We start from the raw sequence: 19,767 nt of genomic DNA, 5'->3' as shown, positions 1-19,767 counted from the left end.
AATGTTGAGTAATCCAGTGATTTTCTCTCCATAGCGGTTTACGAATGATCTGGCTACACTAACAAGGTCTTATGCTAGGTATGTTTTAATGCAGGGGCTTTGCTACAGGGGGTGTTACACCCCCCCTAATAAATACATTATCTAATAAATAGTTGGGTACAGGAGCTTTCAGTCGGTTATGGTTAGGTGTCTTGAAATTCACGTGGGAATTTCAAATCATCTCACAGACAAAAACACATACACGCAATTTTGAAGGTCTTAAAACATGGTTATTTACAAAATACTGTGTTTTAAGTTTCCTTCAAAATTCATATTCCTTCCTCTTTCCACTGGCCCCTAACCCTGCACGATATTGTAACGTCATTATAATCTGAAGTTTACAACCCCCCTGTCTTACCGACCAAGCTACACCCCTGTTTTAATGCTTGAGTGCACGTTCATATCTGTGTTTGCCATGTCCATAGTAACCAAAAAGAGAGATTACTGAGACCCCTCGCATGGTCTCCCCAGGCACTTCTGGATGTGCCACAAAAGGCACAGATCCAGACTGGGCGACGTGGCCTAGGGTTCAAGTGGGTAGTGTTACACTGGGGTTGAAGGCTCTGCGCTGGTCACCAGGAAATGCCCCTGTAATTTGTAAACTACCGATAAACACCGAAATCACACAAGTGTACCTCATTCCAGGAGGAAATATGTCTTGCATGATTATCCCTTAGGTGATATTAAACATTACATTTCTCAGTGGCGTATAAACCGGATACAATACACACCAATAAACAAATGCTTACATCATACAGTAAAGATATACCTAGAGGTTTAGAGGCGAGGGTGTAGGGAAGACAGGCCTTCCAAATTCCAGGTATCTCGCTATGCAGCCGTCCCTTCCACCTTGTGAGGACGGTTCCGAGGTGCCGAGCCTCACTGGGTCTCCATTCTTTACTGCTTACACCTTCTCCCTTCCCTTCAATGCCCCTTGACTTTGGGGCATTTTGTCAGATGTCGTTTTAAGTATTTCTCTATTACTGACTGCAATACTTTGTCACTGTAACTATTTAAAATCATTTCGAAATACTTAATTTAATCGTTTTAGAGCGTGTTTTTAAGATTCACATGCTTCATCACCTAAACACATTTTGTTTAGTTAATTGCAAATCGTATAATTTAATCTGACTAGAAATGAGTGAGTTTGGGTAATCTCATAGGGTCAGCACTCTAGTTTTTGCTCACAGTGCTTAGGTTTTGCAATAGATAATTCATGGCATCAGTTGAGCCCATTGGTTAGGGACCACCCCAGGAAATACCTACAGAACAAGTTTACTTCCAATTTAGTAGTGGTTTTAGAACTCCTTGGCTTAGATCTCGTTTGGTGCTCTTTCGTTCAGCGGTAACTATTTCGTTCTGTTTTTTGAGAGGAAGAATTTCGGTACCTACTGCAGTAAAAATAGATTATAAATTCAAATACAAAATGAACATAGAAAGTAGCGCCAAGAGCTATTTCCCCCAGATGATGTGCACTGTGCCTGCCAGCGACAAAGCTCTCCGGTTTACCTGCTTCGTCATCGTATAGTCACTGAGGAAAGTAAGTCAAGGTAGCGGCAGGCTGGAGGGGGGTGTCTGAGATTGATGCGGACAGTGTTGCTAATAGTGATGTGGTGGTGGGGGACAGAGACTGGAATGTGCTGCTACTAAACCTACCCTGCGGAGAAATGTTACGCAACATCCAACTAAAGGCACGTTTATCACAGGGGGCACATTGATACAAACGTCACATATGCTGTACAACCATGCAGTGGGGTAAATCCTGCAGCAAGAAGAGTTACAGAGTAGCAGTTACAGAAACTTGGACCACAACCCAAAATGTGATGGTGGACACAGTGATGTTCTCGATGATTCCACGTCACCTTGTTTACCTGCAAACACCTGTACCACTGACACTGAAGAGGGGCTTAGAATGGCACACACGGTGATAACAGTGGGGTTTCTGTTAGCACCTGGGTGAAGGCCTGTGGCAGAGGTTGTCAGTCGGCAGCAATTAAGGACTGACCCTGGCAGGCTCTTGCAGACTACCCGGCCAGTGGCTTCAGCAACCATTTCATTCTTAATGGGGCCACCAAGTGGTGCCAATAAGCAGGAGTCTACAGGGGCATAGCACTGGGCCCCAACCCTTCAGGGGAGCCGCCTATTCAAACCACGGGCAAGGAGTATTTCTGAGGTATGGAAGACTAAGGGGGCCTTCATAATATTCCACAGGGGTGTCCCATCTTTTTGCATTATGCCACTGGTAGTTTAGTTCCAAAAGCTGTTCTCTCAGTTGGACTTGTTACCCCGCCAGAAAGCTGTGCAGCCTACTTCCCAGCCATGTGGGAAGGTAGGACATTCGCATACATGCCTGAGGACCCATTCTGATGCCGTAGAGTGGGGCGTCCTCATCCACAGGCGAAACACACATGCCCAAGGACTGCAGGCTAGTGACAGAACAGTGGCATAAAGGGCAGCCCCAACGGTGTGGGGGTACCCCAGTCTTCCATACATAAAGGGGGGCCTGCTCAGCTAGTCAGCTCTAGGGTATGATATCGCGAGGGCCCCTCTCATCATTCCTTGCAGGGGGCCCCTTAAGGTTTCCTTATGGCACTCTGACAGAATGTGGCGGTGAGTCGGACATGCCTGTGGCGTTTTAGGAAGACTTTGCTTGGGACTGGCTTTGTCGACAGTGGTAGATATGGCCCATGATTGGGGGCTTGGGAAAGTGTAAATCCTTCTCACCAGGGTGCAGTGGATGTGTGAGAGGCTGCGGTGTTTGTGAGATGTGGTCATTGGCCTATTATGTGACTGCTGCTGGGACAGCACTTGTGCACAGAAACTATGCCCGGTGATGGTTTACTGACCCCACGCCCCGGCCTCTTTGTACCTTCACTGGACTAAAATAGTCAGCTTAACATTTTGGGGGATGAATGTCTATTTTGTGTACACTTTATGATAATCTGCTGAAGTTGCAGCACAGTGGAAACATCTTTCAGGCTGCTCTGCGCCTCGGGTGTTCCATCTCAGATACAAGCCCTCCTAATTCACACCAGTTTGAACATTTCCCTTGTCAGTCGTGCATAAAATTGCTACATTGAAGTCGATGTTCGTGGTCCCTTTGATCTGACAAGTTCAGTGAAATTCAGTAGCTTTGGGTTTGATGAAAATGTGTCTCAAACTTCCATCTGAAATACAGGAACTGGAACAAGCCCCCATGGCCCCTCCCCTTGTGCCTGTTCAGGCTCAGCTGAGTTGCGGCACGGCAGGTAGTTGTTGGACATGCCATGGTTTGTATCTTCAGGGGTACATCCACAGAGCATTTGTGCAAGTACATATGTTGCCCAATCTGCACAAAATTCATCCCTGCCTGTGAAGGGCCGTGACCAAGGAAAGACCAATGAATATTGGTATCCAGTGCTAATGTACACTGGATTACTTTGAACTCAAGACAGATTTCACTCTGTAACCCCCAAGGTCTAGTAATACGGAAATGTGACTACAGATTGCAAAGCCTCTGGTCGCTTGCATGAGTCCACCACCGATTCCTTTGCAAGGTCTGTGCGGTTGCATGCGTACACAGAAGCCAAGCAAATGTCGATTCCGAACATTCATGGGGAGAATGGTTGTGTAACATGTATGCCACCGTCCTCTGCAATTTCAGGTGTCCCATTTGTGAATATTGGACCTGTGCACGTGGAGGTGGGGTTTGTGCATTTGGTAATTGAGTTCTCGTTTCCTGTTCTTCTGATCCATTCCTGCTTACGTTCTGAGCCTGTGAGTGCGCGCACGTCTTTAGTATTTGGAACGGACTGCTGTTTCAGGGCCACGTTTACTCCATTTTGTCTTAGTGCGAAGTGCTGGATGTATTTGACATTTCATGCACTGCTCTCAGGATTGAATCTCAAGATCTTGTTGATGCAACAGTGAAATGGATCACCAACTATGCGGCGGGTTTTGGTACTTCCTTCCTGTTTGTGGTTCCAGTCAAGCCCTTGGATATTTCTCAAGAGGACTTTTCCGGACTTTTGTCCTCGACACCGTAAATACTAGGGACCTCTCGTCCGAGTTGAGGCTTCACATTGGGCTTAATGCCATGACTTCAGCAAGTCTGATCGCAGAAAGGTGATCAACTGGTATTTGAAGTATTCTCTTCATTTTGTGTGTGCAGTTTTGTCTGTGAGATCCTGCTCAAGGTTCTTGTATGTGCAGGAAAGATGGTTTTTCTCTGCAGTTTGTGCATGTGGTAATCTGCACGGCAGCAGATATTTGAATGGCGTGTTTAGCGAATTTCCAGAGTATTTTAGTAGGTGCGGAAATGTTTGTAGTTAGTGCGACTTCTTTGAGAACGTACTTCTGAAATTAGGGACAAACAGAGAGTTTCTTCTGGTAGTTTAAAAGAATCCTCCTCATGCCTTCTCTGAAAGAAGTGTCAATAGTGGTGGGCAAGGCGGGCGGTGGTGAAACCAGGACTCTTGGTTTCTATACAATGAATACCTTATCTGACAGAATTGGGGGCAGTGAGGAATGGGTTGGTCTCCAATACAAGGTATGTTTCAAAGAATGGGACCGCGCCTTTTGACGGTTGTGGTGTCTGGTAAGTGTGGGTCGATAATTGAATCATACATGCGGGGAGGGGGATCTTCAGGACACTATATTGTGAAAGCTAGGAAGGGAGTCAAATATTCAAGACAGTGATGGTTGCATCAATCGTTGCATTTCATTAAAGCTCCATTGAGCGTTGTACTTTGCAGTTCTCGAGGATGTGAGATTCCACAAAGGACAAAAGTCCAGTCTTTGTGCCTTCTGATCATCCCCAACACTATCATCCCCCGCTGCCTAGTGAACAACATTGCTCATTATCATCCTTTTTGGCTGCCCTGTTCCTAAGATAAGCCGAACTGCAGGGCAACTCAACGGGCAAACGTAATTTCTACTCTTAGGTCTTTTTGTTGGGTTATCTCAGATGTTGGCATCTGTGCCCGTGGCGTTAGTTCATCAGTGGTCCTGTCCCTTCTTCTGTCTGTTGCAGTGACCCCTCTCAAAGCCCGGCACACATCAGCATGCTTTTGTTTCCTCCTGACTGGCCCTCACGCATGAACGGATTGGTGTCTGTCTCTTGATCGCTTGCTGCTGGCAGCTTTAATGCACTTTATGTGTGCACCATCCAGTTGGATTTCCCCCTTGGTGTTCATACATGGCAGGATGAGCTAACCGTTTCATTGATGAGTCGTCAGTTTCGTCGTGCACATCTGCCCAATGCTGCGCACTCTACCATAAAAAGCAGATGGAAGCCACGAATTGTCCCCAGAAGAACTTTATTTTTCCTGGTTTCAGACAGGCTAGTGCAATAAATGTGATCATCAGCCTCCACGTTCCTCTGTTGATATAAGCATGTACAGAAAAAAAAAACTTGATGTGAGAGCGTCAAAAAGACCGAGCATCAGTGCCTTTGCTGTGGAAGGGTCGTGAAACTCAGGAGACCCAGATCCTGTGCTTTGTTCTCTTCTAACAGAGGGGGAGAGGGAATCATGTGCAGATGCACAGACCCCAGCCTGGAGAACGCTAGTAAAATATGTGTTTTGTGCATTGTATGCTTCCTCTCTAACAAGCCGTGATCATTGAACTAGCACGTGTGCATCATTTGTGCATTCGCAATTAAAATGGCAGTGTCAGTTGTTGATACAGATCTCATATTAGACATTTATTTCACTGCTGCATGTGTCTCTGTTTATGGCCATCCAGGAATCTGGATAGTCAGGTTTCCCAGGAAAGTTGGGGATGGATGTAAGACAAAGTGGGTCTTTTGTTCTGCATGTCTTTCTTCTTGTGTCTGGCGTTTTTAGAGATGGCGACGCCATGATTGCAGCTCGAGATGATAGCTATAGATGAGGGCAGGTGCTCCATCAGAGTGCCGCCCTTAGGTAGCTCCTGCTGGCACAATGTGAGAGTATAGAGTGCACTCATGAAAAGTTTGAGAGGGTTGAGATACAGCTCGGTGTCATCATCCTGTTGATGAATGCAGGTGACATTTTCTTTAAGTGGAATGCCTAGCGGTTCCTTGTATAGCTTCAATAGATATGATGTAAGAATAATACCCTTGTGGCATGCAGCATTTTGGAGGCAGTGTTGAGGATGTGTGGGAATACTTCTTTTCTTTTTTTTACAAATTTGAATCCTGATGTGGATAAGGATTGGAACCACTTCAAGAATGTATCTTCTATTGCCACCCTGGATAACTGGATTTCAAGCCGACCTTCTTAGTCAGTTGTGTCCGATGTCACCGAAAGGTTGATGAACACTTCGTTCAGAATACAGAAAATGTAAACCAGTAATTGTCGTGTTGTCATTTCAGTGCTGCATTTCAGACATCATTGAGCTTGAGCTGTGTGTAGTAGGTTATTGTTGGATGAGTGAGTCAGAAGTTTTGTTGAAACTGATTTCTTACCACTTTTCGCCAGGAAGGAATGCTTGGAAACAGATCTTAGATCTGTAAGTTACTGGTGTCTAATTTTAGTTTTTATAACAGATGTATATGTCCAGAATTTAGTGAGGAAATAGAGATGCTTTATTCTTGTGAAGGGTTGAGTATTTTGAGAATTATTGGAGTGGAGTCTTGGGCGCAGTATGTTATTGATGTTACTAGTATTTAATTATCAGTATATGATGAGGAACTTGTGGAGGATATGATCTGAAATCATTCTTGTTTGTTTAGTTATCTGAAGGAGAAAAAAATCTATTTTTGGGTGGTTCCTTTCTGTAAGTGACAGGAAGCTAATATTTGAGATTTGTTTTGAGTTAGATTTTTTGTAATTTCCGTGCAAAAAGTTTGGCATCTTTGTTTGCAGTGGAAAGTGAGTTTGGTGTTCTAGATTGCTGCGTGGGACTGCTGCAATGTCAGAAAGTTCGGAAGAGAGCGCTGGGAAAGATCACAGCTTTAAGTTTTATGTAGTATTTTACTTTTGTAAATAGTATTCGGTGTTTGGATTTTTCTTTGTTTTTCAGGGATTGATGTGCACATTAAGTATGAACTTTTCTCCATATTTTTTCTAGCTTTCTTGTTGACATATTTCTGGTGTTGAGTTCCATTGCGAAGCACGTGTCAGAGGGTTTGTTGCTGATGGACTTTGTATCAGAGGAGCCAAATGTCATAGGGAGGTAGAAGAAAACTAAATGTCAGTGATAAAGAGCAGGCCTCTGGTGTGAGTAATGAGGTCAGCAGGTATGCTTCGGCTGACCTCACATTTATCAGGATACATTGTAATGTAGTGCTTGTTCAAGGAGTTTTGTGCCATGTGTGGGCAGTCTTGGCATTAATAAGATTTTGAGTGTGGATGGCTTGCCCTTGTTTAATTTCGACATTGTTGTGTTTGCATGGGCTTGTGGATGGGGGAAGCAGTGGCTTTAGATAAGAGTATGTGTCTGTAAGATTTCAAATACTTCAACACAGTCAGAAAGCCAATTAGCTTTTCAAATATTAAAGCAATGTTATCCAAATGAATAAGACAGTGACATGTGGAAGACAGATGTGTGCTTGGTCGAACAGAATTATGAAACTCTATATTTAAATCATTAAATACCCAACCTGATCTCCAGTACACATAACCACATCACTTCATATTTCTACACTCAGTGCCTAATTTAAGGCAGTAGTTGCAGGTGAGGCCCATCGGCACTCTTTTTTGGGGACCAGGACTTATTTTTAATCATCAGACTTTGACCCGGAGCAAGGCGTATAAGCGAAGCAAAGGAGGAAGCAAAGAAGGACTGAAAAACTGTACCAAAAGGAGAACGCAGGGATGGAAAGGAGGCTGCAAGAGTATGTTGGTGGAAGAAACAAGAAAGAGGTGAATTCAAGCTGTGGTACTTGGAAACCACAACATTTGGCAGTAGTACTGGAGGGCTTCTGAGAAGGATTTGACCCTGGTACTTCTTCTTTTGCAAGTTAAGCACTCTCTACACTTGATCCAATTGTTGTGCGATCATATTTTCTGCCACTACCTGAGATCTTTGTTTGTTAAACTCTGTTCTTCCCAATCACTTTCAGAAGTTCTCTTGATCCATGTGTTGCCCTTTCGAATGGCCCTAGGAGTACGAATGTTGAATGCCTATTTAGATGCATATGAACATTAGGGGTCTGCAATATGTGCTCTTAAGAACATTGCAGCTAGGGGCTTCATGGAAGACTCTAGCACCAAGGTTCAGAAAGCATCCATTGTGCTTGGTTGACCACCCTCAGATTCAAAACTCCGAGCTTTAAAGGATCATAGAAAATGTAGATGTCAGTTAAAGACCTATATGTTGCAAAAGATTGAAATTCTCAACAAAGTTACATCTATAAATGACTGGATAGTTTGAGAATTTCTAGTTTAGGTAAATGCCAATAGAACTAGAAGTCAGTACAAAGCCGATATAAGCCTAGTTGGTGAAAAGGCCCATACACGTCTACCTGGAGAAATTCCATACAAGTCTAAAGTGGTACACTCATGGAAATGTGAAGGGAAAACGAATTCAAACTTAGCAAAGACATCCAAAGAGGGCACTTGGAAATCAGACCATTTACACAGAGTGCTCAAGGAAAACATATTGTCTTTGTAACTTCAATACAGTCTTGTACATAGCATTCGAAGTAGTTTTTAGGGTGTGTACCTGAATACAAGTTTTGATTGTCGATATCATACCCCTTTTCCTAAAGAAATTGTCAAAACTTTTATAAAAATGCATTTTAAATGTAATCTTTTTTTTGTTTTCAGTCGATTTTGGACGCGAGTGCCAGCTCGAGTCATTCTGACTCCATCTCTACATACTGAAGGCGAGCAGACCCACTTGTGCCTTGTACATGCACTGGGCTCTTCAAGCACGCATCTGGTTGTGTCAGGTCACTCCACACCTGTGTTTGTCCGCAGTGAGCATCCGTAGCTCTGCTAATATGGCCCGGTACGGCCTAGACCTCCCCTCTTCCTAATGATTCAAACCCCAATGCCACGGCCCCTCTTTCCAGTGCCAAACTAAGCTGCTTGCCCACCTCCCATCTGCCCTTCGGGCGTCGACTCAATTAACACAAGGGCTTTTTGGATTAGGGAGTCATTAACCCCGGCCGTATTTATTGCAAAATTAATATTCAAAACATTTATATATCCATTATGTACACAATACGCAGAAAGTCCAGTCTATAATATTGATAGGTACATATGTCTTGTTTGCTATCCTTAACATATTTCTAATACATAGACATTCCTATCCTAGACTAAGCATTCAACAACAAATAACATTTATCTTTCTGCGTATCCCTTTTTGAGCCTATGGCAAGGTCAATGACTGGCCCCAGATCCTGATCAAACTATGCCCGCACTCCAACCAGAGTGCGCATGCGCAAGTGGGCCCGTTCACTGGGAGGGTACTTCCCCCCCCCCCCGCCCCGAGCACCCCCTACGCCCCGCAGATTATCTCCATAAGGTGCTCTTGCAGTTATGCGCAGTTTACTTGCGCCCTTGTGCGCATGCGGGGTGGCCAACCAGCCTACTGGAAAGCGTAACTCCCCGCACCCTTCCAGCCAACCGGCTATAACTGCCCCTGGAGTTCCATGAGAGACCACTTGTCCTTCCCCTTTGGGCGTCCCCATTAAAGAATGGGGCCGCCCGCTAAGGACCTTAAATTTAAGCTCACCAATCATGACCTTGATCAAGAAATTGATTAGGCCTCCTAACAAGGCCGGGGCTGCTCTGTTTCGTGGAAGCTGCGCTGTGGGGGCGGCGAGCAAATAGGCTGCTCTTGCACCGCTCCCCAGCTATTCTTCAAATTTGGCGCCGGGAGCCGGTTCTATCCGGCTCGCCGGTGTTTGGCCTATGCATGCCCCGGAAGTGATTCCCATCACTTCCGGGTCACACGCAGACTAGCCAATCCTGGAGTGAGGCAAGGCCGCCGCTTCACGAACGCGCGCAGTCCAGCCCGCCTCCCTCTGACGTCATCGGGGGAGCCGGCACGACCGCTATACATGCGGCATGTCCGATGCCGGCCCCTGCCTTACTCTAACGGAGGTGAACCTGCCTTAAAGTGACAGAAGTTTAAAGCAATCTTGCCTGCGTCAGAGGATTGGTGACGTCATTAGGCGGGTCATGATTGGAAATTGTTGCACACGAGGCGGGTATAGAATTGCCAATTGATACGCAGTGAGACCTGAATGGTAGACCAAAAAATGTGAGGCAACAGTTACCTGTTTATCTTAGGATTTCACCTTTAGGGTTTCATTGTGGAAAGTCCAAAGCATGTCTGCAAACTGGAAGCAGCGAAAACATTAACAAAGGTAGAGGTCGAATGGATGGAGCACTGTGATGACATTATAACAAAGAACATGTAAACACAAAAAGGTCTCTAGACAAAACATAAGGCAAGTGTTGGCAGATTGTATTTTAATAGTCCACGGTAACTGTAAAGAACATGATTTTGTTTGAGGAAACAAGACATTCTCGTCCTTTAAAGCTATTTACGCTCGCTTTCACTCCCAGAAACAAAAACAGCTGTCATTGCCTAGCATACTATTAGGCCATATAAGTGAGATGAAAATGTTCAAAACATAGTGTTTGGGGAATAGTGGTCCGTTCCTACTCTTATAATAAGTATATTACCTGTTTATATAGCGCTTCATTCGGTATTCCTGCCATTTCTAGGTGCTTTAAAAACAAGAAGGTACAATTGCCCAATTTATGGTACACCATTGAACAACCTTGGAAGGAGGGTAGGCCGAGTACTCCTTGTCGGCAGTCGAACTTGTGACCTTGAGATCACCCCATATTTCAGCGAGGGTTCTACCCACTGTGCCATCCTTCCGGCTCTATTAAACTCGGGGCACAAGTCGAGGGTACACGCGGGTAGACGGCGTCTCTCCACTCTTTTTGTACGGTGCACACGCCTACCCTGCCAAGACGTTGGGCCCTTCAGAAATATGATTAACTTGTCCTGGTGTAATTTCAGACACAGGGACACACATATTCAGCGCTGCCTGCACCTCGCCTTCTTTGTTCTGAGCATCAACTTGTAGGCGAGGACCTTTGTAATTTTAAATCCCAGCTGGGCCCAAAATAAAGGGCAAAGTTAAGGACCCATCAGGCCTCTGTTTGTTGGAGTGGCCTTGGCTGGGAGCTATCTGGAGCCTCAAGCATAGATGCAAATACATTGGAGGGTAAACAAAGGCACACAGTTAGTTATTACTTCACAAGTACTTAGAAGAGGCATGGCATTGACATTTTTCAGTCCCTGTATATACGAGTATTCATGTGCTGTAAGAATGTCAGATGTGTTGGTCTGCCTGAGTATTTATACAAAAAATTTTTTAAATACCACTATTTTATTTCTTTTATAGTGCCATAGTGCTACTCATCCCAATGCAGGGTGTCAGAGCGCTTTTCATCACCTGTATACATTATACTTTGACAATAAATTATTTCTCTGTAAATCAATGTACAGGTTGTGCTACATAAGACAGTGAGGGTTACAAGGATCATGAGTCGAATTTCCTTCATAGCTCGCTGTGCTACATTAGAAGGATTACAATCTATGAACTGTAACAAAAGGATCTTTATGTTAAAAGAAGTAACCCCCTTATCTATTTCCATAAATTAAAAACTCTGTCATCTGCATGTTACATGATGTGCTTTGCAGGAGACCTATTATTTCTGTGTGCTATTTTGATTAAAAACTGGGACTAGACAACATACAAATCTCCCCAGCAAATACGTTATCCTCCAGAGTTATCTTACCATTATTTTTCCCTGAGATTTAGTGGGCACACAAAGATCTCTGTAAGTGCGTTACCCCCGTAAGATATTTTAAAATGCAGACTTTGCAACCAATTATGCAGAACAGATTTACTGCCACATTTCTCCTTGTTGCCAATTTCTTTGTGGCTTGTTTTAAAAGATAAATGCACAGCTTAAGGCTCAGATTTTGCGTTGGGGTTGCGTTACTTTTTTGGCACAACCTCAACACAAAATCTCATTTGTTAAATATTGTAATGCATTGAAATGTACTCATGGTAGACCCGCTAAACATAAGTGTGTGGACATAAGAGCTGATGTCCCTTCTTGTCATGTCACTTCCTTTGAGGTCATGAGTTGTGATGCCACTTCCAGTGATGCTGCGTCTACGTGCCATGATGTCACTTGAATACTGCCTAACTAATCCCCATTTGGTGGAATTTCTAGATTTATTGTGCTGAAAAGCGTGGGAGGCTGTTGTGTGGAGCCTTTTATGCTATGCATGCCTTCCTTCATACGCATTGTTTGTCGATGTTTAGCCACTTTAGGATTCGCAGGACTTGTGAGATACACACTGATTTTTCGGTTAGTGATTTGCCCCACTGTAAAGTTTAGTGCAGTTTTTTTGGGGAAAGTAATCTTGATTTGGGCAGTTTAGTGAGGAAGGCTGTACCACAGTTCAATCCGAGGGAGGCTTAGTGCTGGATGTTAGTTTGTAGATGTTGTTCTGAGATCAAGTATTTCAAGTTGTGGATGGAGTGTAATTGCCATTGCGATGTTGATGTATTCTATTAACAAAAGTTTGTTTTCCAGTGTAAGGCTTAAGAACTTGACTTTACTCACTAACAGTGGTCTAGTTCCTAAAGAGTAAGAGTTTCACCTCCATGTGGGGACAGGTGTCAGTTTGTCATTTGGAGATAATGAGGAAGCACTCAGTTTTGTCAGAACTGACCTTTAGGAAGTGCTTACACAACGTGGTCTTAGATGCAAGACCTGTCTTTGAGTTATCATCGTTTTCCCAGCAGTTCTTGGGGCAGAGCGGAGTGTTGGTAGCTTATGTTTAGGTCCGCTTTTCTGATTGCCTCATTGTGTGGTTCTACATAAAGGTTATAACAGCGTAGGGCTAGTATAGAATGTTGTGATATACTGTGGTCAGTTGAATCGGAGGAGTGATCTATTTTAATTGTAGATGGTCTGTTTTTTTATGTAAAATCTTAACCATTTCAGAACAGCGACATCCATTCCTATATTTATTGTGAGAATTTGAGTAGGGTCTTGTCGTCAACCATGTCAAAGGCTGCTGTGAGGGCAAGGAGAACTAGTAGGCAGGATTCTTCTTTTTGTAATATCTTAAATATATTATCTTTAACTGATAGGGTTGCCATCTCAGTTTTGCACCCTTCTCTAAAGCAGACTGGTTTGGGTCTAGCAAGTTAGTATTCTTCATGTGATCTTTTTGTTGTTTGTTGACCACACTCGCCAGTGTTTTGCTGAGGAGAGGATGCCTATTTGCTGGCTTGAATTTAAGCTCTTATTTTCTGAAGAATGCGTAGGTGCTTGACTTGGCCTTTTTGGCAGTAACTAAGGACCTGATTTAGAACTCGCCGGACGGGTTACTCCATCACCATTATGGGATTAAGGTTTTGGCGGACGGGATATCTGTCACCATTGTGACGGCGTAACCCTCCCTGTGTTCTAAATGAGGCCCTAAATGTTTCTTCTTCCTGTGGACAATTTACTACATTTAGACACTATAAAGATGGATAACAGTGAATAATGCGAATATTTTTCACCTTGGGGTTCTGAGTGACATCAAAAAGGAAATAAGAGTGAAACTTGAAGTGTCTATGATGTCACTCAGAACCCGGAGGTGACAAACAGCCCTTGTTATTCACTGTTATCTATTTTAAATGCCATGTTATGAATGGCTGATCCAGATCATCTTTCAGTGCTTTCAACTGCTACTCCGGGGCAGGGGAGTAACGTACATAACATGGCCTATCGTCCCCTTTTCACTTGTAAAAATAAAATACAATAATACCTGGCCTCCTACAACTGCCCCCACCACCCTCTGTGTCCACCCACCTCATCCCCTACCAAAGCTGTGTAGAGTCAGAACTACACCAGTGGGCTCCCTGGGAGCCCTTTCAAAAAATCCTCTTTAACCTTGTAGCAACAGTGGAAAACAACTTGTGTTCGCTCTGTTACTACAACATTGCAGTGATTAACCAGATTTAGGATCTGGTATTCACCATATGATCTTCTAATGCAAAGCATGCATAGCAAGGAGATGTATGTGTGCTAGAGATTCAGTTAAGGAAGCTGGAACAGGCTCTTTATCATGGGGAGAAGGTTGCAGGGTTTTATGCTTTTTATCTGGGAGTTAGTTATTCGTGAAATGGGTAAAAAGGAGTCTCGTTATATCACAGATTTCAGCTTTAGATTGGAGCTGGGGTATTAGACTGAGTTATTTGGATATTATTTGCGCCTTGTCCATTAAGAAGTTGGTGAATTTGCCGTGTTTGTTGTGGTCAGAGGTTGTTTTACATTTAGCGTTTTAGTTCGCCATGTCAAATAATATTTTTTGATCTGATTTTTGCTTCTTCTAATTCTTACTGGAAGGCCTTAAGTATTTTTTATGTATGCTTTTCTGGCCTGTTTGAGAGTGTTCAAGTTGGGGGTCACAGTCTTTGTCTCCCGATTCTTTCAAATTTTTTATTTTTCCCTTTTAGTTAAGTTTTTGAGAGAACCATGCAACAGAATATTTTTTCAAACTTTTCTCTTTTGAGAACCATTGCTGCTGTTTCGTTGAGAACCTATGAAGCAATGTGCAGGTGCAGAGTACAGACAACCGGGTAGAAAATAATCCATTGCTGTTTATTATTTATTCAAATGTGTTATCGGCTGTTTCTGTGCATAATTGGGCTTTAGAATGGAGGGTGCAGTGGGTGCAGTTTGTAGGTCGAATGTCGGTGCAGTTTGTAAATTCTGTTTCAAGACAGGGCTTGCTGGACAAGCCAGGGGCTGTGCTTCGTGGATTGACAAGGTTAGCGAAGGTCGAAGCTAACGGAGGGCCTAGAGGGGATTCTCCCACTGATGGGCGCCTTGAGGACCTCATGAGTGCCAAGTGCATAGATGGAGCTGAAACCAGAAGCACATTATTGGTTTTCAAGTATGGTTGGTTTATATCTTTAAGGCACCGTGTGCTCACGTTGTCAAACAGGGTACTACAGTCTCACTGGAACTTGTATTATGTCCCTAGATTGCATTTCTTCAGTGAATGGAGTCTTCTGAGTTCAGCAGAAGCGCAGCAGACATCCTGCCCGTGGGATGGAACACCATTCATAGGTGGGAAGGTTGGGGTGTCCCTGTTGGTTCCTTTTTACTGAGTATGCCATGAGATGGCCTCTCTTTTTGTGGTCCTGTGGTTATTTGGAAACCAGTTTCATGCTGGTCTGGTTGAGGCTACGCACGTGAATTGGTATGGCGCCTCTGCGCATTGTGATGTTTACGCAGCCGCACATCCTGAACAATCCCAAGAGGGTGGACGCGGTGGAGGCAGAGGGCAGGAGGGTCAATGAAGCCAGGGAAACTTGTTTAATATGTATCGACAGAATTAATGCTTACCATGCATCTGTAGATAGAGGTCGCGTTTTAAGACTGGATCAAGAGGGTGGGAGGCGCACGAGTAACGAGAGGGGTTTTTGGCAGTGGAAGTACTGAATCCACAGAACAGAGCAGAAGTGTCTGAGGCGTATCAAGTAAATCAGTTATAAATAATCTGGGTAGGCACGTGGAACAGTAGTGCCAAGAATGCCTGGGGCAATATGGAGGTGATTCAGGATTTATGTGTCAAGAGCAGGTAGAACATGAGCTGGGTGAATTGTGCTTGCTAGCGCCCACATCTAATTACATATTTCTTAGTCACTAAACACGAATCCACAGGGAGGGCAAAAGGAAACATGTTGTTTGTAACCTTCACTGATGTAGTAATAGCTCTCTATTGGTTAAATATGACAAAACACGTCCTTTAGTGAAATAACGTTATATTGGTGCTTTTATTCTTACACGTGGGGAAGTAAACAATGCCAAAAGGTGACTCTATAGCTACTCAGAGGTTCATATCTAGCACTCAGTCCATGGGCCCTAGCACCGCTCACTTCTTCAGAAGTGCATTGAGTTTATGTGTGTGATTGCTGGGCGGTTGCATCTTGTCACTTGGAGAGGTTAATGGCTGCAGAGGGGCTTACTAGAGGCAGTGAGTCACACACTTCATCGTGTTTTAAGCTTGCATCTCACAAGCGAGTTTAAAGTAACAAGTGATGCGTGAGGCCAAATTTTCATTTGGTCGGCTTTTGGTGTGCTGGATAATTACTGCATTCAGACAGACACTTGTGTGTTGCTTTGTTCATAGAAGGCAATGTGTTTTTGTTTTTGGTATCTGCCATGTTCTTTTTCATTTGTTGCAACCCTTAGTTTCTTTGTTTTCCCCTTTGCCCTTTCTGGCTGGTTTGACTGTTACAGTCCTGCCTGGCTGTGAGTAAACTGCAAGTGGCTGATTTCTGACCTTGTTCCAAACAATGCTTGTTTAGTTTTGCAAGCAGAATGCTGCCGGCCCTCTGTGTTCAAGGATGGAAGAACTGTGTAAGCAACAGGTTGGCTGATCCTTCAGGATGTAACTTTGATGCTGCACTGTCTCTTTCCATGCATGGACTGCACTCAAGGATCTCATCTGTATTGAATGCCTCCTAACAATCAATCACCTGATGGAGAAGGTGATGCAGCAACTATAGATATGTGATGAAACTGGTGGGAAAAAAGGTGCCGTCCACCACCCACACACCACTTCAGTTTCTGAAACTGCTCTGTGCTCTCTTTGCCTTGATCAGCTGTTGTCTCCTCTAGTCACCCAACCGTAGTCTCTCATGGTGCTTCTTTTACTCCCACTGTGGTATGCCCTGTAGGTCTCTCATGACCCGAAAATAAAATGTAAACTGGTCCCTGGCACGAATCAGAAAATGAAACAAAGTCGTCCTTCCAGAGGGAGAGTCCACGGGCCAGTCACTCCTCACCTCCTCACTCGAGTGCTGTGGAGGAAACACTGCAGTGGTTGTGGCAACAATTCTCCTAAGCTGTGGCTGGCGATGTGACCATCAAAGATCGCCTCGCACTGTGTATGTTCACAATATTTTTTATGGATTTTCAAGTTCTGTAATTCAGGTACCAATTCTCTCTACAGTAATCACTAGTGTGCACAAGCATTGTTTCTCCGATGTATATGGCATCAACAAAGGCTATTTTTAACAAAAACAATAACTGTACTTCTTTTTAGTTTAGTGAGTGGTATTTGTGAAGCTAATTCTCAGCTGCATAGAGTGCTGTGGCATGGTAGGGTTGCAAGGTTACAAGCCTTAGGCTGAACTAAGCAAGTGATTCTGGGAGTCATGACAATTGATTGCCTCTGTTGAACCGATCGCGCTAACAAGCCCGATAACTAAAGCCCTGACTGGAAACAAGGTGTCCTGATGGCATGTAGGGATCTGGAAACATGGCAGTGGCCCAGCCTGGCAGCTCAGATAACCAGAATGGTTGGGAAGGTGGATACACACAGGTGGATACAATGTGGGTTGGTAACAGAAATCTTATAGAAGCAAATATGATTGCGGACATGTCTTGTTCACAGGCACGCCTTAAGCAGGACGGCAGTCTTGATTCCTGCGTGTAGTATATCATACCACCTTGTACAGGCGACCCCTTACTATGCGATCTCCTGTTGTTGAATGCTAGCTCTCGAAATACAACGGATCCTTCACTGCCTAAGAGCTGGCTCAGTGATCTTGCAAGGTACAGGCCTGCAAAAGAAGTTGGCCGGATAAAGGGATCATCCCTGCAATGTCAAGTGTGCGTTTCTTGCTCTAAAAAGCTATGTTTTGAGTTGGTTACACTATGGTTTCCCTACTTACAGTGTTTCTTGTAAATATGCACACAGTGCACAGGGCACCAGTCTGGATTTCTGCACACATAGTAAGTCACTTTGACCGTGGCCGCTGCTCTTAGATTAGACGGTTGCCCAGTGGCTATTGCCAGTTCCCTGCTTAACCGGTGAACGTTGTTGTGAGTGTTACTGGGAGTGCAGTTAGTTGCAAAGGGTGGTAACACAGGTGGAAACAACCTGCTGCATGCGTTTTAATGGAGTGGTGGCTCACTTCTTTTCTGGTCTAAGCTTCTTGGGTAACCACAGCAGTCTGACGGGGAAGAGTTTTTCTGTTACCAAAGATATTTAAGTTACTAAGCGAGGCAGCTCCTTATTGCACATTGTGCCATCCATGCGCTGTCCACTGCTGAACTGCAGTTAATACTTCGACAGCTGAGACAAATAAGAGGTGACCTCTGATTGGCAATAGGTGCCAGACACAGAACATGGCACTGGACGAGGCAGTGACGCTCTTCGTTGTATCACAGTGATGGAGAGCGGGAAGAGGCGTGCCTAATTTAGGAATATATTCACGGTGCCTGAGGAACGCATGACCTACTTCAGGAATAGGAGTCTCCTAAAGGAATATAATGATTCCAAGACCCTCTTCTGGTCAGCGTGGTTCTACCTTCTTCTGCTCTTCGTGTCTGCCGTCGGCAGGGCCTGTGACTGATGCCCAGCCCTTGGACTGCCTTGCATCAGGCACCATGTCCGCAGTGTGCATACGGGATAACTACATGCACAGAGAAGTCCCTTTGTAGTTTTGTTCTCTAGAAGCTGCTGTTGATGGAACACTGACTGAGAAGTGCAGATGGTGGAAAATGGGACTGCAGCCTTTCTGTCTGTAAGACTCGCAGGTCTGGGAAGCCGTCTTTAACGTGTGTTGAGTAAATCTTGCAGTGGAATCTGCATAACACGGAAATGTATCGGTATTAACCATTGGAAGTGTTTTGTGGTAAATAATTTAATTACCGGAACTTAATTTGATGCGGAAAATCTATAACAATAGCTCAGTAAAATAAGAGGCAGAATCCGTGGTATTAGAGGTTCGGAACGGGCTTTATTCCAAAACAATTTAAATTGATGAGCTCCATATTCCATCACCACGAAGGTTCAGGAAGTGAAGACCGTACTTTATTGATAAGTAATCATTTTTATACAATAGGCATTACAGTGAGGCAAATGCAGGAGGCGTAACAATTGATAGTAAAGATAAAACATACATGCGTAGCAAAAGTGGGTGTAACTGGGCGTAACTAGAGAACGTCATCAGATATGATGTCATAATAGGGTGGTTCCATGAAAGAATTTCGCAATGTCAGCAGAAATACTTGGCAGAAATGCGCGCGCAGCAGCATGACGTGTGATTGACGTGCAACTAGGGGGTGAAGGGGACTTGACATTTAGCTCTACATGTGGCGACAGAAGTCTAGAGGGTCAAGTCAACCTAATCCCAAATCATATCTAATATCCTATGTTTAAAGAACTATGTTATCCAAAAGAGAGGTCTCTTAGAGTGGAATCTTATTCTATACTGACTATACTGACTGTTAGTGCGTGTACAAGCGTCTAAGTGTCTACACTAGATGCGGGGGCAGAAATCCTCCATAGTAATAGGGCTATGAATTACTTGCATAAAGACAGAGGAGCCGGGCCTTTTGCTCGGTAGCTGGAAGAATGTTTACTTAAACTACTAGACAGGAATGCATTGGGTAGGGAGCGGAGCAGATAATTTCGAAGGTGAAATACAGTTTTTTGGCAGGCAACAGGCTGATGTCAGGCACCGTTAGCCGCGCAGGGAATAGGACAAAGTTCATGGATACAGATGTGAGCTCGGACTGGAGCTTTCAGAGGCAGAAGGGAAGAAAAGGCTTGATGGCAGAATCAGGGCCTACTCTCCTGGACTGTAAAATGGCATAAGTGAACCATATAAGGCCGGTGGCCTTTCATACTTAGGAATGGAATATCCGGCCCATTCATGGCGGATCTGAAAGAGGACATGTTGACGGTGGACGCACATGT

The 19,767-nt window shown here is 44.2% G+C and overlaps 1 protein-coding gene across 4 annotated transcripts in view; it reads left to right on the top strand.

Annotated features, from left to right (window-relative positions):
- The window catches only part of EPB41L4A (erythrocyte membrane protein band 4.1 like 4A), an 821,385-nt gene that overhangs the window by 30,797 nt on the left and 770,821 nt on the right, over positions 1 to 19,767 (top strand). The window lies entirely within an intron of this gene.

Source organism: Triturus cristatus, chromosome 2_1 (assembly GCF_964204655.1).
Source record: "Triturus cristatus chromosome 2_1, aTriCri1.1, whole genome shotgun sequence".
Lineage (NCBI taxonomy): Eukaryota > Metazoa > Chordata > Amphibia > Caudata > Salamandridae > Triturus > Triturus cristatus.
The sequence above is the reverse complement of the archived record's forward strand: the minus strand, read 5'-3'. Positions and strand labels throughout refer to the sequence as shown.